At 43.2% G+C, this 24,266-nt stretch overlaps 3 long non-coding RNA genes across 3 annotated transcripts; all 3 read left to right on the top strand.

The window, feature by feature from the left end:
• The first annotated feature begins 2,444 nt into the window (after positions 1 to 2,444).
• On the top strand, positions 2,445 to 4,728 carry LOC128404931 (uncharacterized). The gene is made up of 3 exons (XR_008328198.1): positions 2,445 to 2,578; positions 2,774 to 2,800; positions 4,554 to 4,728. It is a non-coding gene; the product is annotated as an uncharacterized LOC128404931 (long non-coding RNA).
• A 10,806-nt stretch (positions 4,729 to 15,534) lies between these two features.
• On the top strand, positions 15,535 to 17,813 carry LOC128409577 (uncharacterized). The gene is made up of 3 exons (XR_008329255.1): positions 15,535 to 15,665; positions 15,861 to 15,887; positions 17,641 to 17,813. It is a non-coding gene; the product is annotated as an uncharacterized LOC128409577 (long non-coding RNA).
• Positions 17,814 to 21,803: 3,990 nt separating this feature from the next.
• LOC128409578 (uncharacterized) lies at positions 21,804 to 22,778 on the top strand. Its single transcript, XR_008329256.1, has 3 exons — positions 21,804 to 21,940; positions 22,136 to 22,162; positions 22,575 to 22,778. It is a non-coding gene; the product is annotated as an uncharacterized LOC128409578 (long non-coding RNA).
• Positions 22,779 to 24,266: the final 1,488 nt, after the last annotated feature.

Below are 24,266 nucleotides of genomic sequence, written 5' to 3'. Positions count from 1 at the left end.
CACGGGGCGGAGCAATGGATAAATTTCTGAAACTACAATGAGATATCAGCTCCGCCCAAGGCATGATGGAGAACAGCAGCAACAGGGAAAAGATAGACATAACACTTGTAGTTCTACAAATCATTTAATGTGTCAACATGAATGGAAGTTATTAATATTGCAGTTGTTGTATAAGGGATTATTATTTTGACCGGAATGTAATTGAAATTAATAAGATTTTGGAACACAGAAATAAAGAAAATCATCAAACCATCAAATCTAGCACGCAGGGCCACCTAAATTATATAATTTGGAATTTGAATGATTGTATTATAAATTGGTATTTTTTATAATGAGGCTATTATTGGATTGTAATAGAAAACTAATAAAAAATATTATAAAAAAGACATACATTTTTGTTTTATTCAGACCAGTGATTTAACATGTGAGATAATCCAGCAAACAATTATAATCAAACTCTGAGATGTAGTAGTGTGTTTTGTTTTTTTAAAATGTGATCTGTTGTGGAACAACTCCATTGAAGAGGATAACAGTGATTACCCAGACCTCTTTGCTGGTTGTGATGGGGCCCCCATAACAGTCCAAGCTTCAGGAACCCAATAATGTAGAAGCCTCTAGCAAACCTTGTGATAATCTGTAAAGGCCTAAACATCTTGGGACCAAAACACCTTAGGAACGATCTGCTTCATTGTGATCGCTGAGATTTTCCGATGGCACACTTCTGGTGGTTTACGAAGGCTGTAAGTTTCGGCTGGCCTTCGCTACGGACTGACCTTTCCCCTGTGGAATTCCCTACCAGGAAAGTTTCGGCAGGAACCATTCCTCCATTTCTCTAGAAATCTTGTGAGCACTTTCTTCTTTCTTCTTTCTTTAGATGGGCCTTTACAACTCCTTGGCCCTTTAGGCTTAGCTGCCTGCAGCAACCCAGATACGTTCCTGAACAGAATGCTTCATAAGAAGGATGCTAGAGCATGTCCTGTATTGCATCATGTGTACCTAGAGAGCAGTGATCCTCAAACATTTTTCTCTGCGCCACGCTTTCAATAAAAAATTTCATGTGCCACGCCATTTTTTTTATTGATAAGAAATGTATTGGAAAACCAAAAGAAACAACTCCTAGCAGTTCTTGATTTGGGGGGCGGAAATCTATCAATAGTCTGTAAATACAGTGGTACCTCTGGATGCGAAGGGGATCCATTCTGCGTCCATGCATCTGCGTGTGCGCGGGTTGCGATTCGCTCCTTCCACGAATGTGCGTGACGTCATTTTGAGCGTCTGCGCATGCATGAGCCGTGAAACCTGGAAGTAACACGCTCTGTTACTTCCGGGTCGCCGCAGAGCGCAACCCAAAAATATTCATCCTGAAGCTACTTCAACCCGAGGTATGATTGTACATATAAAAAATATTATCCATACTATACTGCACTGAAATGTTTCTTTGATTGTCGTCCTTGACTCCTCTCGCCATGCTTTCCCTCCTCTCCTGCCACACCAGTGTGATGTGCTACACCCTTTGAGAACCAGTGACCTGGAGTCTAGACCAGTGCTTCTCAAAGAGTGGGCTGGACCAGGACCAAGCTGTTGGCTTTGGGTCACTTTCAGGGGGGTCACAATGTCTCAGCCTGCCCAGGGCTTCCTCACTTGCGTGCCCCAGCCCCTACCCGTGCCATAGCCTTTGGACTGGGCCAATGCCACCACCGGCAACTCCTTTCATGTTGAGGACAAGTGTCCACCAGACAGAGGTTCAGAAGAAGAAGGAAAAAGAAGGTCTGAGGGCTAAAGGGCAGATGGAATCTGAAAGCGAGATAATATTTATTAACCTTTGATGTTAGTGATAAATTAACAGGGAATAGAAAGGAAGAGGATAAAAGAGGACAGCTGATTTAGGAGAAGAAAGGGATTGTAAAAGAACCAGAAATTAGATGAAAGAAAGTGGCAGGTTTTGAAGAAGGGAATAAGGCACAAGTTGACTGTGGAAAGAAGAATGGGAGAAGAAATTACAGAACATGAGTAAAAACAACTTTGAAAAGCATGTGGTGGTAGGAAGGGAAAAATGAAAGGCCTTCTCCACTTCGATCCTCAAATTCTGCTATGTCAGGTGGAAGGCCACATTCCCAGCTGGCAGTCTGTGAAGGAGTTTGAGCGCTTTCACAAACACTTGGGTTGCTGTTGACCCTAGTTTATCTAAGGGTCCCTCCTTGGAAGCGAGGCAGAGATTGAATCCAGTGGCAGTTAAAAACCAAGACTTAATCCTAAGAAAGGGCACATAGCCCATGGCACACTGCACACATCATCACATGCTGTCTTGTTTATTTTTACGGGGGGGGGGGTTGTTTTCACAGACAAAGGTTGCTTACTAGCTAATCCGTTCAAGGCTCCAAAACCGCATCAGCTCAGCCAACACATTTGATTGGAAGGTTGTGCCTTTATAAGAAAGAGAAGTTGGATCCAGGTGAACCGTCAGTTTGTAACGTCCCTCCAAGAATCTTGAGAATCTTCCTCTCCTCTTCGGTGATCATCATGAAATTCTGGGTCCTCCTTTTGGTTGTTTGGGTTGCTTTTGCCATGGTGTCCGCACGTAAGTAGTTGACATTCATTTATCCTTTTTACTGATGGAAGGATTAGGAAAATGTGTTTATTAGGGGAAAATGGCCCCCAAATGCTGATGAATTTTCCTGAGGTTTAAGTAAACAGGGCAGTAGAATAACTTCAGCCAACCTAGGCTGCCAATGACTGGAAGGAGGTCTCACGCTTTCCTAATTTCTCCCTCTAGGACCATATGAAGGTGAACAAGGGACCGGTGAGTATCTTGGCATTCAAAATGGGAACCACTGTTGATCAGCAAAACTGTTTGCCTCCGTTTCCTACCCTTCCCTACGAACATAAGATGAACGGGCTGGATCAGGCCAGCGTCTCATCCAGTCTAGCATCCTGTTCCCACAGTTGCTGCAGGATGCCCCTGGGAAGCCTGCAATATCCTATGAGCGCAGCAGTAGAATCATAGAATCATAGAGTTGGAAGAGACCACAAGGGCCATCGAGTCCAACCCCCTGCCAAGCAGGAAACACCATCAGAGCACTCCTGACATATGGTTGTCAAGCCTCTGCTTAAAGACCTCCAAAGAAGGAGACTCCACCACACTCCTTGGCAGCAAATTCCACTGTCGAACAGCTCTTACTGTCAGGAAGTTCTTCCTAATGTTTAGGTGGAATCTTCTTTCTTGTAGTTTGGAACCATTGCTCCGTGTCCGCTTCTCTGGAGCAGCAGAAAACAACCTTTCTCCCTCCTCTATGTGACATCCTTTTATATATTTGAACATGGCTATCATATCACCCCTTAACCTCCTTTTCTCCAGGCTAAACATGCCCAGCTCCCTTAGCCGTTCCTCATAAGGCATCGTTTCCAGGCCTTTGACCATTTTGGTTGCCCTCCTCTGGACACGTTCCAGTTTGTCAGTGTCCTTCTTGAACTGTGGTGCCCAGAACTGGACACAGTACTCCAGGTGAGGTCTGACCAGAGCAGAATACAGTGGCACTATTACTTCCCTTGATCTAGATGCTATACTCCTATTGATGCAGCCCAGAATTGCATTGGCTTTTTTAGCTGCCGCGTCACACTGTTGGCTCATGTCAAGTTTGTGGTCAACCAAGACTCCTAGATCCTTTTCACATGTACTGCTCTCAAGCCAGGTGTCACCCATCTTGTATTTGTGCCTCTCATTTTTTTTGCCCAAGTGCAATACTTTACATTTCTCCCTGTTAAAATTCATCTTGTTTGTTTTGGCCCAGTTCTCTAATCTGTCAAGGTCGTTTTGAAGTGTGATCCTGTCCTCTGGGGTGTTAGCCACCCCTCCCAGTTTGGTGTCATCTGCAAATTTGATCAGGATGCCCTTGAGTCCATCATCCAAGTCGTTGATAAAGATGTTGAATAAGACCGGGCCCAAGACAGAACCCTGTGGCACCCCACTAGTCACTCTTCTCCAGGATGAAGAGGAACCATTGATGAGCACCCTTTGGGTTCGGTCAGTCAGTAATCTGTCCACCTGCAGTTGCATTCAACTCGTAGCAGATGATAGATTTGTCCTCCATGAATTTATCTAATCCTCTGTTAGAACCACCCAAGTAGGTGACCATCACTGAGTTGACCCTCTTCACTTTGCTTTTCAACTTATGCCCGTCCTATGATTTTTGGTTGTTTCATCTTTTAAAATCAAATTTGACTGTGTTGGGGTTTTTTGGCAATTGGCCATTCACATGTATGTTTAGTTTAATAGCACTGTGGGCATGGCTCCCTCCTGGCTTGACAACACATCTTCCGCCAGGTCCTGAATGCCCAGAATTGCCACCCTTCTGGTCACATCCATGACCAACTGTTCTAGGGTACATTCATGTAGACTTTCTAGAAATACCTTCTTTGATGTGCAAGACTTTCCTGTAAATCAACTAAGTAGGCAGGCTTGCTGTGACAGCGCAGAGCTGCTAAGGGCACAGGACATCCATGGAGTCTGTGTCCCTGAAAGGAACTAACAATCCTGTCTTCAACTCTCATTCCAGACCCTATACCTGCAGAGCTTGATCCTCTCCAAGACTCTGTGCCTCAAGACCGTCTTCTATGCGATCTCTTAGGAATTTGTCGTCTTAGACGCTAGTAGGATTTGGTTGTCAACAATAACACATTTGGATGCTAAATGATGATACCAATAAATTAGCAATTTTAGTCGCAACAACATTGTGTGGTAAATGCTTGTCTTTATTCTTTCATCCTTCATGTACCATATTGCAAAATATGAATGTGGCTCCATGTCAGAAAACTCCAATCAACAGTGTCAGGACTCATTATGGTATTAGATCTTGAAGGATCAGCTCCAGTCAGTAAGGAACACATTTTGAACTACATTTCCACGTTAAATTATTTAATAACACATTTATAATCCCCACCTTCACAGATGTACATCAAAGCAGTAGTAGCACCTGATCTCTTTTTCTGACTGGGCCCGTGCCATTCAGCATATTTCCCTAGTTGTACACAAGCCTCTCTAGAGTCGTACGAATAAAATTGCTCAGCCAAAGTGGTTGAGAATCACTCCATGGGCTCACAATGCCTTGCCTGCTGACATCATGGGACAATAAGGGAGAAGACCAGAGACTATGAAATGAATGAAACTTAAGTTTCAGGGCCCCTAATCACAGAAGCACCTTTGGTCCACATTGCTTAATTTTTTGGGTCTACTAGACCAAATCTGAGTAACACAACTCGAAAACTAAAAGACATACATTTTTCAGCTCCCAGTTCCGGTCTGCCTTAGTCCGGAGGCAGCTCCCACGACAGCGGGAGATCGTTGGCGAAGGAAAAACAAGAATGATTGAGGGTAATTATCCTTGCAAGTTCCCCCCAGGGACAGAGGGGAATGGGCTTCACTCCCAGTTCATATCAGTACCTGGCTCTCGCTCCAGAATGGAAAGCAGGAGGCAGGGAGGTGCTGAGTGCAAAAGTACTTACCCTGCTGAAAACCCTCCTACGCCGCCATTAAGAAGCAGAGGTTCTTCTGCTAATTAGAGCTTAATTCGGACTAAAGTACAGGCACATGCTAGAAGAGATGAGATAATAAACTGCAGAACAGAACCAGCTGCCATGTCGTTAAGGTTTGAACCTGAGAGAAAACTTCACTCAGTGCGAAATACGGTGTGGGGGAGGGGAGCCTGCAGCTTCTTTATATGAAGTTTCTTCCTCTGTATTTATGATTTGGCAAACCTCCCTTGAACGTTAATTCAAATTATATATCTACAAGTAAGGAGGGATGAAAATGGATTATAGAGCTGGAATACAACATTAAATGGAACTGTGTTTGTAAAAAAAAGGGGGGAGGGAGCGAAGCTCTATTTTGTGAAAGGTTTACAATGGAAACTTAGAGCTGACCGTTTCCCATCCTTTATCATTTACGAAGTGAACTGAATAACACTAAAAAGACTTGGAATCTAATTTACCGTATTTTTCGCTCTATAACACGCACCTGACCATAACACGCACGTAGTTTTTAGAGGAGGAAAGTCCGTAGGCATGCCACCCGTAGGCATTCCCTCCATAACACGCACAGACATTTCCCCTTATTTTTTAGGAGGAAAAAAGTGAGTGTTATGGTGCAAAAAATACGGTAATTGGAACTATAATTGCTCATTTATCTTCAGTCAGACGAAAGGATAAAATAAGTCTGCGATCTTGCCAAGGAACTGATAAGGTTCAGGTTATTTACTGGGACAGGGTGATTTTTGCAGCTGTTCTTAAAGTTGTAAACAAGGAAGCACGGGGCGGAGCAATGGATAAATTTCTGAAACTACAATGAGATATCAGCTCCGCCCAAGGCATGATGGAGAACAGCAGCAACAGGGAAAAGATAGACATAACACTTGTAGTTCTACAAATCATTTAATGTGTCAACATGAATGGAAGTTACTAATATTGCAGTTGTTGTATAAGGGATTATTATTTTGACCGGAATGTAATTGAAATTAATAAGATTTTGGAACACAGAAATAAAGAAAATCATCAAACCATCAAATCTAGCACGCAGGGCCACCTAAATTATATAATTTGGAATTTGAATGATTGTATTATAAATTGGTATTTTTTATAATGAGGCTATTATTGGATTGTAATAGAAAACTAATAAAAAATATTATAAAAAAGACATACATTTTTGTTTTATTCACACCAGTGATTTAACATGTGAGATAATCCAGCAAACAATTATAATCAAACTCTGAGATGTAGTAGTGTGTTTTGTTTTTTTAAAATGTGATCTGTTGTGGAACAACTCCATTGAAGAGGATAACAGTGATTACCCAGACCTCTTTGCTGGTTGTGATGGGGCCCCCATAACAGTCCAAGCTTCAGGAACCCAATAATGTAGAAGCCTCTAGCAAACCTTGTGATAATCTGTAAAGGCCTAAACATCTTGGGACCAAAACACCTTAGGAACGATCTGCTTCATTGTGATCGCTGAGATTTTCCGATGGCACACTTCTGGTGGTTTACGAAGGCTGTAAGTTTCGGCTGGCCTTCGCTACGGACTGACCTTTCCCCTGTGGAATTCCCTACCAGGAAAGTTTCGGCAGGAACCATTCCTCCATTTCTCTAGAAATCTTGTGAGCACTTTCTTCTTTCTTCTTTCTTTAGATGGGCCTTTACAACTCCTTGGCCCTTTAGGCTTAGCTGCCTGCAGCAACCCAGATACGTTCCTGAACAGAATGCTTCATAAGAAGGATGCTAGAGCATGTCCTGTATTGCATCATGTGTACCTAGAGCAGTGATCCTCAAACATTTTTCTCTGCGCCACGCTTTCAATAAAAAATTTCATGTGCCACGCCATTTTTTTTATTGATAAGAAATGTATTGGAAAACCAAAAGAAACAACTCCTAGCAGTTCTTGATTTGGGGGGCGGAAATCTATCAATAGTCTGTAAATACAGCGGTACCTCTGGATGCGAAGGGGATCCATTCTGCGTCCATGCATCTGCATGTGCGCGGGTTGCGATTCGCTCCTTCCACGAATGTGCGTGACGTCATTTTGAGCGTCTGCGCATGCACGAGCCGCGAAAGTTGGAAGTAACACGCTCTGTTACTTCCGGGTCGCCGCAGAGCGCAACCCAAAAATATTCATCCTGAAGCTACTTCAACCCGAGGTATTGTAGCACCCTGCTTGTGGTTAACGCTTAGCTGGAATGAAATATTCAACGCAGCAATAGAGAAATTAAAATAATAATTTATTTGTCAGACAAATAAATGTGAGGCACAGTGGTATATGGTTACCAAGCTCTGGCCTGGCCTCCTGCCCTTATGGCCAGCACTTATATTCCCTCAGCTCAGCCCCCTTGCTCCTCCTTTGGCTGCCTCTGTCCAATCAGCCTGGTTAAAATTCCTATTGGCTGTTTGCTAGAACCAATCATAAAAGATACACCCATTTCCTATTACCTTTTATGGGAGACAAAGAGCTATATTTCCTTCTATTTATAATTGGCAAATAAGTAGTCATATATCTTACATTTACCTCGACCAGGCACCTTAATTACCAGATAACCTTTTGCCCTAGACTAGGCGCCTTAACTAACATTTCATCTTTTGCCCTATTGCCCTATTCACTCCAAAACAGATGATGGCTAATTTTATCTGAACAGATCTTTTGTTCATCTTCCCACACATTATCAATGAAAGATCTCCTTCTTTGGAGGTCATTAAGCAAAGGCTCGACAACCATATGTCAGGAGTGCTCCGATGGCGTCTCTCTGTCTGGCAGGGGTCCGGACCCAATGGCCCTCGTGGTCTATTCCAACTCTTCTATGATTCTATGATTTCTTACTTTCTAAATCCTTTGCATAATTACATTTAAGCCAATATATTTCATACGTATATAGTTTTTTTAGAAGAAAGGGAACTTAGTAAAAGCTAAGCTAAATTCTAAGTTTTCTCTAAATTCTCTGAAGCTTCAAAGCAGCTTCAGAGAGAAGCCTCTTCCCTATCCAGCTGCTGTTTGTATTAGCTCTTGCCCTTTTAACCTTAGGAAGATGTGGCTCAAGTTTAATGGGAGGCACAATAATTATTACTATTTGTGTTTTTGCAACCTTGATTGTATTCTATAATTTGTATGGTCAGTGTGACCTTTTGTTCCCAGCCTGTAATTTCCTTTTACAACCCTGAGACACTGCTATAGATCAGGGGGGCCCTTGATCAAGAAGATAAACAGCTGCCAGAGTATGGTTTCTGCCTGGCATGAGAGATACAAACATTTACAAATATATATTTCTTTAAGGTCATTTTTAGAATACAGGAATCTGATCAAAATATAAGCCTTGATTAAAAATGCAGGCTATGATCAGATGCCTCATTCCCCCCTTTCAAGCTCAAGGACCTTCCCAAGTGTCCTTGATAGCTTGACCTTCATCATATTCCTGAGGTAAAGCTCTGTATAGGGCCATGATATGAGGTAGAGTTTCATTTGAAATCATCTTGCTAATTGTACTTCTAAAACATGAAATGATACATGGCACCATACACAAAACCATTACTACTACCGTCAAGAAAAACAAGCAAGACAATAGTATCCCTTTGAGTCCTGCGACATTTGGTAACCAGTTGGTGAGCCATCCCATATCCCATCCTTCCCATGTTTGTACTGGGACATGTGCTATATTCTCCATCTTTGTGGCCAACACACGGATTGCCTCACCATTATCAGAAATGTTAAAGCAACAGGCATTCCCTGTCAAGTTCAAGACTCCACATAGGCCTCCCTGCCTGGCAAGTACATAATCCATTCCCATTTTCAGCTGAGAAAAGGGCGGCTCTACTTTCATCCAACTGTTGTGCAATAAGTCTCAAACTCTGGGCCGTTGCATTGGTTACAAGTTCCACTACTGCTTGCAATCAAATTATTCTGTTTAGATTATAAATAGGATCCCGTGCCCCTTGTATGAGCTCATCAGGATTCCAGGAGGCAGGTTCATAATAGGCTATAATGCGCTCTGGTGGCCAATCATCAGTATCGCTCCAACTTTGGGTACTTCCTCCTGCTATATGAGAAATATCAGCATTTCTTCGTGTACGCTTGGCCGAACTAGTGGGCATAATCCACATTGGTGGTAATACCCATCCCAGGAAACAAGTCCCACTCCATTTGGAAGGGAGTTTCTTGTATGCCCATTCTCCACATATCCACCACAACCATCGGGTCTGAGGTTTTTGGTATGTGGAGTGCATAAGGCGAAATATCAAAAGGGGTACAGAGTTCACAGTGCAGTATGTTAGATTGCCTTTTTCTGTCACAGTTATGTTCCACACCATTTTCCATGCATGAATAAAAGGAGGTGCACAGGGCAAGGTATTCCGAGTTCGATAGGTAGTACCGTTTGCCCAGGTTTGACTATTCTTAATATAATCCCAAGTATAGTGGCAATGAGAAGAGCCTATCATGGTAGAATCAGCTGCCTCTGATGATTTATGTACACAGAATTCCCCTTGTACAGGTATAACTCGTATTGGTTTAGTTGAGTTCCATCCGGGGAAATTCTGTACTTCTGTTTGGTGTGGCATTTCGCTTACCATACCAATGGCATTTAATGGTATTGGTAATAAGGGCATACCTCCCTCTGAATCATCTGGCCCAAGAGAGCAAACAAGGCAATTGGTCCTATTTGTAACATTGGCTACCATCTCAGCTAAGCCTACCCACATATTGTGGTTTTGACTGAATCCATATTTAGCAAATTTGGTCAGATTCAAGGACCCTTCCCCTTCCCAAGGGATCAGGATTAATAATAAAATCATGTTGATGTCTAGTATATGCATTCCTTCCACAAAAGATTACCTTATTGTGATAACAAAAAAATATTAGCCCCAATATAATTCCTCCAGTGACAGAAATGGGGAACCACCAAGACCAAAACATATATCCCAAGGATCCCCAATGAGTAATATCTCTGATAATTGTTCCACAGGGGGGGACAGTCAATCAATTGTATAAGAGAATCTTCCCGTTCACAATCGCTGGTTCAGACGCTCCTCAAGCTTCAGGCGTGCGCAGGTCAGCCAGCTTCCAGGTTGTGGCTGCAGCAGGCCAGTCGTCTAATGTTGCCCGTGACCTAGCCCGTTCCCCGTAGGGCTAGATACAGGGGTTTTTGGAGAGAGTCAGTTTTAAAGGATTAGAGGGGTCACCTTTGCACGTCCAACTGCCTTCGGACTTCTTCAAACGGGAGTGATGAATCCAGGGGGTCACCTCAGCTACCTTCACCGCTGTTGGAGTAGAGAGCAAGATGGTGTAAGGTCCACGCCACTTAGATGCAAGTGGATCATGTTTCCACTCTTTCACCCATACGCTATGCCAGCCTGGAACTGATGAATCGGCTGGGCAATGCTGCAAGGCGTGTGCTTGAGGGCCCACCTGTTAAGATAAACAGCAACAAAAAACACGGGAGAGAGACAAAAACACGGGAGAGAGATTGCACTTGTCCCTGTGTCACATGGTCTCCTATTTGTTTGAGGTCAGCTGGAATATCCTGAACAAAGGAGGGCGGCCTCCCATACAGGAGCTCAAAAGGTGACAACTTAAGTCTTTTTGTGGGTGCACACTGAACACGAAACAGTGTTATGGGTAACACATCACTGCTGTGGCCAGCATTACCATCTTTTCTTTCTGCCACTTCTTCTTCTCTTGTTTCTCAGCCTCATCCCTATTCCGATAAACTCGGCGTGCAATGGCCATAATTTGGCTCATCAGCATCCCTTCCCATCCTTCTGATTTCTGAATTTTCTTACGAATGTCAGAAGCGCACTGGGCCACAAAAGTAGCAGTAATCATTCTGCTGTTTTCAGGGGCTTCGGGGTCAAAAGGAGTCCATATACGATAGGCTTCCTGCAGCCTCTCTAAAAAGTCTCCCGGACTCTCATTTGGTTTCTGTTCTACTTCTGAGACTTTAGACATATTAGTGGGCTTCTGGCATGCCCTGCGGATACCTTGCACAAGCGTCTGGCGGTAGGTGGTAAGCCTGGCCAGGTGAATTGCATTGTTTGGATCCCAATTAGGATCTTCCAAGGGAAAGTTATCCTGGAGATGACGGGCAATATTAAAAATATTTCCCATTCTGGCCTGCTCACGCAAATATATCTGTGCCTTTTCAATTATGTCTCTCCTTTCCTCAGTGGTGAACAGAGTATTCAGGAGCTGGCGACAATCTGTCCAAGTAGGACTATGAGTATTTACTATTGAAGTCACCAAGTCCATCATAGCCTGAGGTTTTTCTGCGAAAGACGGGGTGTGTTTTTTCCAATTCATCAGATCCGTAGTTGTGAATGGAATGTACTGGAGGGTCGAAGTTCGAGGTGGCCGTGGTCCGGGTTGCCCGTTAACCAGCACAGGCTCCTCAAGTGCATCAAATACTCTTCTAAGAGGGGCTACTACGTGACCTTTCTCTTCGCTTTGCTCTAGGGGCCTCAAATCATAGGGGATGGTATCTGTCCCAAGGCGTTCTTTTAGCAGCTTTATACGCCTTGCTGTATTGCTTGCTGACCGATCAAGGTCTCCCTGTAACTCCTGTAATAGTTCTCTAGGATTTGGATGTACAGGGGTTTGGGGTGGGCAATTAGTTGGTCCACTAAAGGAGACTGTAGATGGAGTTCTACTGGGACTCACAGGTGGAATAACCACTTCTGCTTGGGCTTTATTACAGGACTCCAAGGCCTCCTGAAGATATTTATCATAATCTATCAAGGAATCAAGTTCTGTGACTCCACCCCCATTATTCATTCCACTTTCTTGCCTTGGGGTTACAACTGGTGGAATGTTTGGATTAGGCTCCCTTCGATGTGGAGCATAGGGTGGAGGTGGAAGCACCTCTTCCTCTGGTCCCTCAAAAATGGGTTTGAGTTTATTTGGCAAGATTCCTTTCCTAGCTTCGGCTTTTACAGCCAATAATTTGCATCGTTGGACTTTGCATTCCCTTATCCATGGAGGATTTTTATTTAATGTGCTCAGCCAAGAATCTATATATGAAAATTGTTCTGGGCACCCTCCAGTTTCTTTGGCGATGTTAGACCAAAGTTTGCTTACTAAATTTATATCAAAGGTTCCCTGAGATGGCCATTCAGTATTTTGTTTCGGCCACTCTAATTCACATAACGTTCTCAAGCGCTCTGGCGTCATTTTGACTCCATATGCCCCTGAGAAGGCTTTCTTAAAATTATTTAACATACATTCAAGAGGTGTATTTCCCCCCTTTGAACCTCCAACTCCCATTATATGGGCCTGTGAAGTATCCACTCAGTCACTCACACACTCGCCTTACTGAGAAACGAAGTAGTACCCACTCCACACTTACAGATTGTACTTTCTCACACATACAATGCGCTGGATACTTCACCACACTCTACCTCCCAACCTTTCCCTTTTCCCTACACCAGATCACCATCTGATGTACCCAGCCATGTAGCGTACTCAGTTTCCCCTTACTGAGACGCAGAAGTTTGATCAGGACTTCTCTTCCTCCTAATTAATTGGAGGGCCAAACCCTTTGTGCACTTACCCTTAGCTGGTTCCCAGTTTATTTCTCTGGTTACCCCCGGTCCGTCGCCGTCGGTGAGCAGGGTATCAGACAGACGAGACTTCTGCGTTCCCCTGGAAAAATGTTCCAGTGCGCGCTGGGTAAGCAGTTAGTGGTCCTCCCTCTTGTACCCTGCCCAGTAAGGCGAAGGGGCTGCGTTCCAGCAGACCACTTATCTGAGTCACGGCACCATAAAATGTAGCACCCTGCTTGTGGTTAACGCTTAGCTGGAATGAAATATTCAACGCAGCAATAGAGAAATTAAAATAATAATTTATTTGTCAGACAAATAAATGTGAGGCACAGTGGTATATGGTTACCAAGCTCTGGCCTGGCCTCCTGCCCTTATGGCCAGCACTTATATTCCCTCAGCTCAGCCCCCTTGCTCCTCCTTTGGCTGCCTCTGTCCAATCAGCCTGGTTAAAATTCCTATTGGCTGTTTGCTAGAACCAATCATAAAAGATACACCCATTTCCTATTACCTTTTATGGGAGACAAAGAGCTATATTTCCTTCTATTTATAATTGGCAAATAAGTAGTCATATATCTTACATTTGCCTCAACAAGGCACCTTAATTACCAGATAACCTTTTGCCCTAGACTAGGCGCCTTAACTAACATTTCATCTTTTGCCCTATTGCCCTATTCACTCCAAAACAGATGATGGCTAATTTTATCTGAACAGATCTTTTGTTCATCTTCCCACACATTATCAATGAAAGATCTCCTTCTTTGGAGGTCATTAAGCAAAGGCTCGACAACCATATGTCAGGAGTGCTCCGATGGCGTCTCTCTGTCTGGCAGAGGTCCGGACCCAATGGCCCTCGTGGTCTATTCCAACTCTTCTATGATTCTATGATTTCTTACTTTCTAAATCCTTTGCATAATTACATTTAAGCCAATATATTTCATACATATATAGTTTTTTTAGAAGAAAGGGAACTTAGTAAAAGCTAAGCTAAATTCTAAGTTTTCTCTAAATTCTCTGAAGCTTCAAAGCAGCTTCAGAGAGAAGCCTCTTCCCTATCCAGCTGCTGTTTGTATTAGCTCTTGCCCTTTTAACCTTAGGAAGATGTGGCTCAAGTTTAATGGGAGGCACAATAATTATTACTATTTGTGTTTTTGCAATCTTGATTGTATTCTATAATTTGTATGGTCAGTGTGACCTTTTGTTCCCAGCCTGTAATTTCCTTTTACAACCCTGAGACACTGCTATAGATCAGGGGGGCCCTTGATCAAGAAGATAAACAGCTGCCAGAGTATGGTTTCTGCCTGGCATGAGAGATACAAACATTTACAAATATATATTTCTTTAAGGTCATTTTTAGAATACAGGAATCTGATCAAAATATAAGCCTTGATTAAAAATGCAGGCTATGATCAGATGCCTCAGTATGATTGTACATATAAAAAAAAATATCCATACAATACTGCACTGAAATGTTTCTTTGATTGTCGTCCTTGACTCCTCTCGCCATGCTTTCCCTCCTCTCCTGCCACACCAGTGTGATGTGCTACACCCTTTGAGAACCAGTGACCTGGAGTCTAGACCAGTGCTTCTCAAAGAGTGGGCTGGACCAGGACCAAGCTGTTGGCTTTGGGTCACTTTCAGGGGGGTCACAATGTCTCAGCCTGCCCAGGGCTTCCTCACTTGCGTGCCCCAGCCCCTACCCGTGCCATAGCCTTTGGACTGGGCCAATGCCACCACCGGCAACTCCTTTCATGTTGAGGACAAGTGTCCACCAGACAGAGGTTCAGAAGAAGAAGGAAAAAGAAGGTCTGAGGGCTAAAGGGCAGATGGAATCTGAAAGCGAGATAATATTTATTAACCTTTGATGTTAGTGATAAATTAACAGGGAATAGAAAGGAAGAGGATAAAAGAGGACAGCTGATTTAGGAGAAGAAAGGGATTGTAAAAGAACCAGAAATTAGATGAAAGAAAGTGGCAGGTTTTGAGGAAGGGAATAAGGCACAAGTTGACTGCGGAAAGAAGAATGGGAGAAGAAATTACAGAACATGGGTAAAACAACTTTGAAAAGAATGTGTGGTAGGAAGGGAAAAGGGAAAGGCCTTCTCCACTTTGCTCCTCAAATTCTGCTATGTCAGGTGGAAGGCCACATCTCCAGCTGGCAGTCTGTGAAGGAGTTTGAGCGCTTTCACAAACACTTGGGTTGCTGTTGGCCCTAGTTTATCTAAGGCTCCCTCATTGGAAGCGAGGCGGAGATTGAATCCAGTGGCAGTTAAAAACCAAGACTTAATCCTAAGAAAGGGCACATAGCCCATGGCACACTGCACACATCATCACATGCTGTCTTGTTTATTTGCACCGGGGGTGTTTTCACAGACAAAGGTTGCTTACTAGCTAATCCATTCAAGGTTCCAAAACCGCATCAGCTCAGCCAACACATTTGATTGGAAGGTTGTGCCTTTATAAAAAAGAGAAGTTGGATCCAGGTGAACCGTCAGTTTGTAACATCCCTCCAAGAATCTTGAGAATCTTCCTCTCCTCTTCAGTGATCATCATGAAATTCTGGGTCCTCCTTTTGGTTGTTTGGGTTGCTTTTGCCATGGTGTCCGCACGTAAGTAGTTGACATTCATTTATCCTTTTTACTGATGGAAGGATTAGGAAAATGTGTTTATTAGGGGAAAATGGCCCCCAAATGCTGATGAATTTTCCTGAGGTTTAAGTAAACAGGGCAGTAGAATAACTTCAGCCAACCTAGGCTGCCAATGACTGGAAGGAGGTCTCACGCTTTCCTAATTTCTCCCTCTAGGACCATATGAAGGTGAACAAGGGACCGGTGAGTATCTTGGCATTCAAAATGGGAACCACTGTTGATCAGCAAAACTGTTTGCCTCCGTTTCCTACCCTTCCCTACGAACATAAGATGAACGGGCTGGATCAGGCCAGCGTCTCATCCAGTCTAGCATCCTGTTCCCACAGTTGCTGCAGGATGCCCCTGGGAAGCCTGCAATATCCTATGAGCGCAGCAGTAGAATCATAGAATCATAGAGTTGGAAGAGACCACAAGGGCCATCGAGTCCAACCCCCTGCCAAGCAGGAAACACCATCAGAGCACTCCTGACATATGGTTGTCAAGCCTCTGCTTAAAGACCTCCAAAGAAGGAGACTCCACCACACTCCTTGGCAGCAAATTCCACTGTCGAACAGCTCTTACTGTCAGGAAGTTCTTCCTAATGTTTAGGTGGAATCTTCTTTCTTGTAGTTTGGATCCATTGCTCCGTGTCCGCTTCTCTGGAGCAGCAGAAAACAACCTTTCTCCCTCCTCTATGTGACATCCTTTTATATATTTGAACATGGCTATCATATCACCCCTTAACCTCCTCTTCTCCAGGCTAAACATGCCCAGCTCCCTTAGCCGTTCCTCATGAGGCATCGTTTCCAGGCCTTTGACCATTTTGGTTGCCCTCCTCTGGACACGTTCCAGTTTGTCAGTGTCCTTCTTGAACTGTGGTGCCCAGAACTGGACACAGTACTCCAGGTGAGGTCTGACCAGAGCAGAATACAGTGGCACTATTACTTCCCTTGATCTAGATGCTATACTCCTATTGATGCAGCCCAGAATTGCATTGGCTTTTTTAGCTGCCGCGTCACACTGTTGGCTCATGTCAAGTTTGTGGTCAACCAAGACTCCTAGATCCTTTTCACATGTACTGCTCTCAAGCCAGGTGTCACCCATCTTGTATTTGTGCCTCTCATTTTTTTTGCCCAAGTGCAATACTTTACATTTCTCCCTGTTAAAATTCATCTTGTTTGTTTTGGCCCAGTTCTCTAATCTGTCAAGGTCGTTTTGAAGTGTGATCCTGTCCTCTGGGGTGTTAGCCACCCCTCCCAGTTTGGTGTCATCTGCAAATTTGATCAGGATGCCCTTGAGTCCATCATCCAAGTCGTTGATAAAGATGTTGAATAAGACCGGGCCCAAGACAGAACCCTGTGGCACCCCACTAGTCACTCTTCTCCAGGATGAAGAGGAACCATTGATGAGCACCCTTTGGGTTCGGTCAGTCAGTAATCTGTCCACCTGCAGTTGCATTCAACTCGTAGCAGATGATAGATTTGTCCTCCATGAATTTATCTAATCCTCTGTTAGAACCACCCAAGTAGGTGACCATCACTGAGTTGACCCTCTTCACTTTGCTTTTCAACTTATGCCCGTCCTGTGATTTTTGGTTGTTTCATCTTTTGAAATCAAATTTGACTGTGTTGGGGTTTTTTGGCAATTGGCCATTCACATGTATGTTTAGTTTAATAGCACTGTGGGCATGGCTCCCTCCTGGCTTGACAACACATCTTCCGCCAGGTCCTGAATGCCCAGAATTGCCACCCTTCTGGTCACATCCATGACCAAGTGTTCTAGGGTACAATCATTTAGACTTTCTAGAAATACCTTCTTTGATGTGCAAGACTTTCCTGTAAATCAACTAAGTAGGCAGGCTTGCTGTGACAGCGCAGAGCTGCTAAGGGCACAGGACATCCATGGAGTCTGTGTCCCTGAAAGGAACTAACAATCCTGTCTTCAACTCTCATTCCAGATCCTATACCTGCAGAGCTTGATCCTCTCCAAGACTCTGTGCCTCAAGACCGTCTTCTATGCGATCTCTTAGGAGTTTGTGGTCTTGGACGCTAGTAGGATTTGGTTGTCAACAATAACACATTTGGATGCTAAATGATGATACCAATAAATTAGCAATTTTAGTCGCAACAACATTGTGTGGTAAATGCTTGTCTTTATTCTTTCATCCTTCATGTACCATATTGCAAAATATGAATGTGGCTCCATGTCAGAAAACTCCAATCAACAGTGTCAGGACTCATTATGGTATTAGATCTTGAAGGATCAGCTCCAGTCAGTAAGGAACACATTTTGAACTACATTTCCACATTAAATTATTTAATAACACATTTATAATCCCCACCTTCACAGATGTACATCAAAGCAGTAGTAGCACCTGATCTCTTTTTCTGACTGGGCCCGTGCCATTCAGCATATTTCCCTAGTTGCACACAAGCCTCTCTAGAGTCGTACGAATAAAATTGCTCAGCCAAAGTGGTTGAGAATCACTCCATGGGCTCACAATGCCTTGCCTGCTGACATCATGGGACAATAAGGGAGAAGACCAGAGACTATGAAATGAATGAAACTTAAGTTTCAGGGCCCCTAATCACAGAAGCACCTTTGGTCCACATTGCTTAATTTTTTGGGTCTACTAGACCCAATCTGAGTCACACAACTCGAAAACTAAAAGACATACATTTTTCAGCTCCCAGTTCCGGTCTGCCTTAGTCCGGAGGCAGCTCCCATGACAGCGGGAGATCGTTGGCGAAGGAAAAACAAGAATGATTGAGGGTAATTATCCTTGCAAGTTCCCCCCAGGGACAGAGGGGAATGGGCTTCACTCCCAGTTCATATCAGTACCTGGCTCTCGCTCCAGAATGGAAAGCAGGAGGCAGGGAGGTGCTGAGTGCAAAAGTACTTACCCTGCTGAAAACCCTCCTACGCCGCCATTAAGAAGCAGAGGTTCTTCTGCTAATTAGAGCTTAATTCGGACTAAAGTACAGGCACATGCTAGAAGAGATGAGATAATAAACTGCAGAACAGAACCAGCTGCCATGTCGTTAAGGTTTGAACCTGAGAGAAAACTTCACTCAGTGCGAAATACGGTGTGGGGGAGGGGAGCCTGCAGCTTCTTTATATGAAGTTTCTTCCTCTGTATTTATGATTTGGCAAACCTCCCTTGAACGTTAATTCAAATTATATATCTACAAGTAAGGAGGGATGAAAATGGATTATAGAGCTGGAATACAACATTAAATGGAACTGTGTTTGTAAAAAAAAGGGGGGAGGGAGCGAAGCTCTATTTTGTGAAAGGTTTACAATGGAAACTTAGAGCTGACCGTTTCCCATCCTTTATCATTTACGAAGTGAACTGAATAACACTAAAAAGACTTGGAATCTAATTTACCGTATTTTTCGCTCTATAACACGCACCTGACCATAACACGCACGTAGTTTTTAGAGGAGGAAAGTCCGTAGGCATGCCACCCGTAGGCATTCCCTCCATAACACGCACAGACATTTCCCCTTATTTTTTAGGAGGAAAAAAGTGAGTGTTATGGTGCAAAAAATACGGTAATTGGAACTATAATTGCTCATTTATCTTCAGTCAGACGAAAGGATAAAATAAGTCTGCGATCTTGCCAAGGAACTGATAAGGTTCAGGTTATTTACTGGGACAGGGTGATTTTTGCAGCTGTTCTTAAAGTTGTAAACAAGGAAGCACGGGGCGGAGCAATGGATAAATTTCTGAAACTGCCGCCCAAGGCATGATGGAGAACAGCAGCAACAGGGAAAAGATAGACATAACACTTGTAGTTCTACAAATCATTTAATGTGTCAACATGAATGGAAGTTATTAATATTGCAGTTGTTGTATAAGGGATTATTATTTTGACCGGAATGTAATTGAAATTAATAAGATTTTGGAACACAGAAATAAAGAAAATCATCAAACCATCAAATCTAGCACGCAGGGCCACCTAAATTATATAATTTGGAATTTGAATGATTGTATTATAAATTGGTATTTTTTATAATGAGGCTATTATTGGATTGTAATAGAAAACTAATAAAAAATATTATAAAAAAGACATACATTTTTGTTTTATTCACACCAGTGATTTAACATGTGAGATAATCCAGCAAACAATTATAATCAAACTCTGAGATGTAGTAGTGTGTTTTGTTTTTTTAAAATGTGATCTGTTGTGGAACAACTCCATTGAAGAGGATAACAGTGATTACCCAGACCTCTTTGCTGGTTGTGATGGGGCCCCCATAACAGTCCAAGCTTCAGGAACCCAATAATGTAGAAGCCTCTAGCAAACCTTGTGATAATCTGTAAAGGCCTAAACATCTTGGGACCAAAACACCTTAGGAACGATCTGCTTCATTGTGATCGCTGAGATTTTCCGATGGCACACTTCTGGTGGTTTACGAAGGCTGTAAGTTTCGGCTGGCCTTCGCTACGGACTGACCTTTCCCCTGTGGAATTCCCTACCAGGAAAGTTTCGGCAGGAACCATTCCTCCATTTCTCTAGAAATCTTGTGAGCACTTTCTTCTTTCTTCTTTCTTTAGATGGGCCTTTACAACTCCTTGGCCCTTTAGGCTTAGTTGCCTGCAGCAACCCAGATACGTTCCTGAACAGAATGCTTCATAAGAAGGATGCTAGAGCATGTCCTGTATTGCATCATGTGTACCTAGAGCAGTGATCCTCAAACATTTTTCTCTGCGCCACGCTTTCAATAAAAAATTTCATGTGCCACGCCATTTTTTTTATTGATAAGAAATGTACTGGAAAACCAAAAGAAACAACTCCTAGCAGTTCTTGATTTGGGGGGCGGAAATCTATCAATAGTCTGTAAATACAGTGGTACCTCTGGATGCGAAGGGGATCCATTCTGCGTCCATGCATCTGCGTGTGCGCGGGTTGCGATTCGCTCCTTCCACGAATGTGCATGACGTCATTTTGAGCGTCTGCGCATGCATGAGCTGCGAAACCTGGAAGTAACACGCTCTGTTACTTCCGGGTCGCCGCAGAGCGCAACCCAAAAATATTCATCCTGAAGCTACTTCAACCCGAGGTATGACTGTACATATAAAAAATATTATCCATACTATACTGCACTGAAATGTTTCTTTGATTGTCGTCCTTGACTCCTCTCGCCATGCTTTCCCTCCTCTCCTGCCACACCAGTGTGATGTGCTACACCCTTTGAGAACCAGTGACCTGGAGTCTAGACCAGTGCTTCTCAAAGAGTGGGCTGGACCAGGACCAAGCTGTTGGCTTTGGGTCACTTTCAGGGGGGTCACAATGTCTCAGCCTGCCCAGGGCTTCCTCACTTGCGTGCCCCAGCCCCTACCCGTGCCATAGCCTTTGGACTGGGCCAATGCCACCACCGGCAACTCCTTTCATGTTGAGGACAAGTGTCCACCAGACAGAGGTTCAGAAGAAGAAGGAAAAAGAAGGTCTGAGGGCTAAAGGGCAGATGGAATCTGAAAGCGAGATAATATTTATTAACCTTTGATGTTAGTGATAAATTAACAGGGAATAGAAAGGAAGAGGATAAAAGAGGACAGCTGATTTAGGAGAAGGAAGGGATTGTAAAAGAACCAGAAATTAGATGAAAGAAAGTGGCAGGTTTTGAAGAAGGGAATAAGGCACAAGTTGACTGCGGAAAGAAGAATGGGAGAAGAAATTACAGAACATGGGTAAAACAACTTTGAAAAGCATGTGGTGGTAGGAAGGAAAAAAGGAAAGGCCTTCTCCACTTTGATCCTCAAATTCTGCTATGTCAGGTGGAAGGCCACATCTCCAGCTGGCAGTCTGTGAAGGAGTTTGAGCGCTTTCTCAAACACTTGGGTGGCTGTTGGCCCTAGTTTATCTAAGGCTCCCTCCTTGGAAGCGAGGCGGAGATTGAATCCAGTGGCAGTTAAAAACCAAGACTTAATCCTAAGAAAGGGCACATAGCCCATGGCACACTGCACACATCATCACATGCTTTCTTGTTTATTTGCACCGGGGGGTGTTTTCACAGACAAAGGTTGCTTACTAGCTAATCCGTTCAAGGCTCCAAAACTGCATCATCTCAGCCAACACATTTGATTGGAAGGTTGTGCCTTTATAAGAAAGAGAAGTTGGATCCAGGTGAACTGTCAGTTTGTGACGTCCCTCCAAGAATCTTGAGAATCTTCCTCTCTTCTTCAGTGATCGTCATGAAATTCTGGGTCCTCCTTTTGGTTGTTTGGGTTGCTTTTGCCATGGTGTCTGCTCGTAAGTAGTTGACATTCATTTATCCTGTTTACTGATGGAAGGATTAGGAAAATGTGTTTATTAGGGGAAAATGGCCCCCAAATGCTGATGAATTTTCCTGAGGTTTAAGTAAATAGGGCAGTAGAATAACTTCAGCCAACCTAGGCTGCCAATGACTGGAAGGAGGTCTCACGCTTTCCTAATTTCTCTCTCTAGGACCATATGAAGGTGAACAAGGGACTGGTGAGTATCTTGGCATTCAAAATGGGAACCACTATTTATCAGCAAAACTGTCTGCCTCCATTTCCATATCAAATATGACTGTGTTGGGTTTTTTTGGCAATTGGCCATTTACATGTATGTTTAGTTTAATAGCACTGTGGGCACTGCTCCCTCCTGGCTTGACAACACATCTTCCACCAGGTCCTGAATGTCCAGAATTGCCACCCTTCTGGTCACTTCCATGACCAACTCTTCTAGGGTACATTCATTTAGACTTTCTAGAAATACCCTCTTTGATGTGCAAGACCTTCCTTTAAGTAAACTAACAAGGCAGGCTTGCTGCGACAGCGCAGAGCTGCTAAGGGCACAGGACATCCATGGAGTCTGTGTCCCTGAAAGGAACTAACAATTCTGTCTTCAACTCTCATTCCAGATATTGCAGAGCATGATACTGGCCATAGCTCTAAGAATCAAGACCGTATTCTATGCCGTCTCTTAGGAATTTGTGGTAGTTCATGGTGGCGCTAATAGGATTTGGATGTCGACAAGATTTCTTTCAGCCTGAAAATCCTTGTGCAGATAAATTGACAATAACAGTGAATGATGATACCAATAAAGTAAACATTTTAGTTGCAAAGTGTGAGAAATGCTTACCTTCCATCCTTCATGTACCATGTGAGAACTCTCCAGAAACCAATACAAGTGCCAGTAACCATCATGCTGTTAGATCTTGAAGGATCAGCCCCAGTCAGTCAGGAACACATTTAGAACTACAAAGACATACATTTTTCTTTTATTCACACCAGTGACTTTATCATTTGAGATAATCCAGTACAGCAATTTAAATCAAAATCTGAGATGTAGTAGTTATTTAAAAAACAAACACAAAGTGGTGATCTGTTGTGGAACTATAAAAGAAGAAGACAGATAGATAGACAGCCACAAACCATACCAAAGGAATCAAGTACAATAAAATATAGATATAGCTAGATGGTTGGCTATACTAAAAACGTTCTGAGAATTTGCAACTATACAAATAAAAGAGTTAATAATTGTCCTTGATCACAAATAAAACATATGAACGAGTGGGCTTTCTTTACTAGGTAAAAAACAGGTTAGTCAGATGGTAAATCTAATTATAATTGCCCCAGCTAAAATTTTTGCCGTGTTTGCTGTCACCTGGTAATCTTGCTCTGCAAGAAGGAAGGACCCTGTAGCAGTGAATGAAAGGCCTGGTATGGATGATAGAAAAGGGGTAATAACCTCGTTACGCATATCTTTATAAAGAGAGCAAGCTAGTGGTACATGCGCTATGGATTCGATAACTGCCATCTCCACATGGACATAATCATTTTTCATGAGGAATTTGACAGAAGCAGTCCTTGAGAACCGCAGACAGTAGTACGTTCAATCTTGCATAGGCGAAGGCACATCTGTATTTTAAAACTGTTAAGTTTTGCAGATAGGACACGGATGTGTGGAGGAGGCTAGGTGGGGGAAAATTGTACCACAGACAAAATTTTCTTATGGTAGCTAAATTATTCTGTTGCTCAATGTCGTATAGACACTGTCTAATTAAATTCTTTGCCAATGTCAATAACTGTTGGGGTGATAACCCAGAGGAGTGGAGCTTTTGAGTAACAGTTTTGGTCCAAGCACTCTCGTGACGGTCTTGCAATATTAAGGGTAATAGATCGGTGGAGGTTAAATTCAGACAAAGCCAATAAGTAAATGTCCTGTACCAAATTTGTGATTCAACTGAGGGAAGGTTGGCCTCCAAGCGCAATGAAGTGTTTGGAACACCAGATGGCACAGAGAAAATTTGCCTTAAGAACTTGGACTGAACAGTTTCTATAGAGTCAAGGTGTGCATTAGGCCAAATCTTTGCCCTATGTAGTAGCTGGCACAGGGGTTTAGCTCTGAACACTTCTAGTGCTGAGGGTATGTAGCTACTGCCTTTTGTGTGGAAAAAAACACAATAAAATTTTGGCACTTTGAGATGCTTTTTCCTTTATGTAATTCAGATGTGCTACCCAGGACCCTGTTGACTGAAAAACAAGTCCAAGATATTTAATTACTTGAACTTGTTCAGTCATCTGATTATCTGCTATCTATAGGCCCTATG

Source organism: Podarcis raffonei, chromosome 2 (genome assembly GCF_027172205.1).
Source record: "Podarcis raffonei isolate rPodRaf1 chromosome 2, rPodRaf1.pri, whole genome shotgun sequence".
NCBI lineage: Eukaryota > Metazoa > Chordata > Lepidosauria > Squamata > Lacertidae > Podarcis > Podarcis raffonei.
This window is presented reverse-complemented; position numbering and strand designations above follow the sequence as displayed.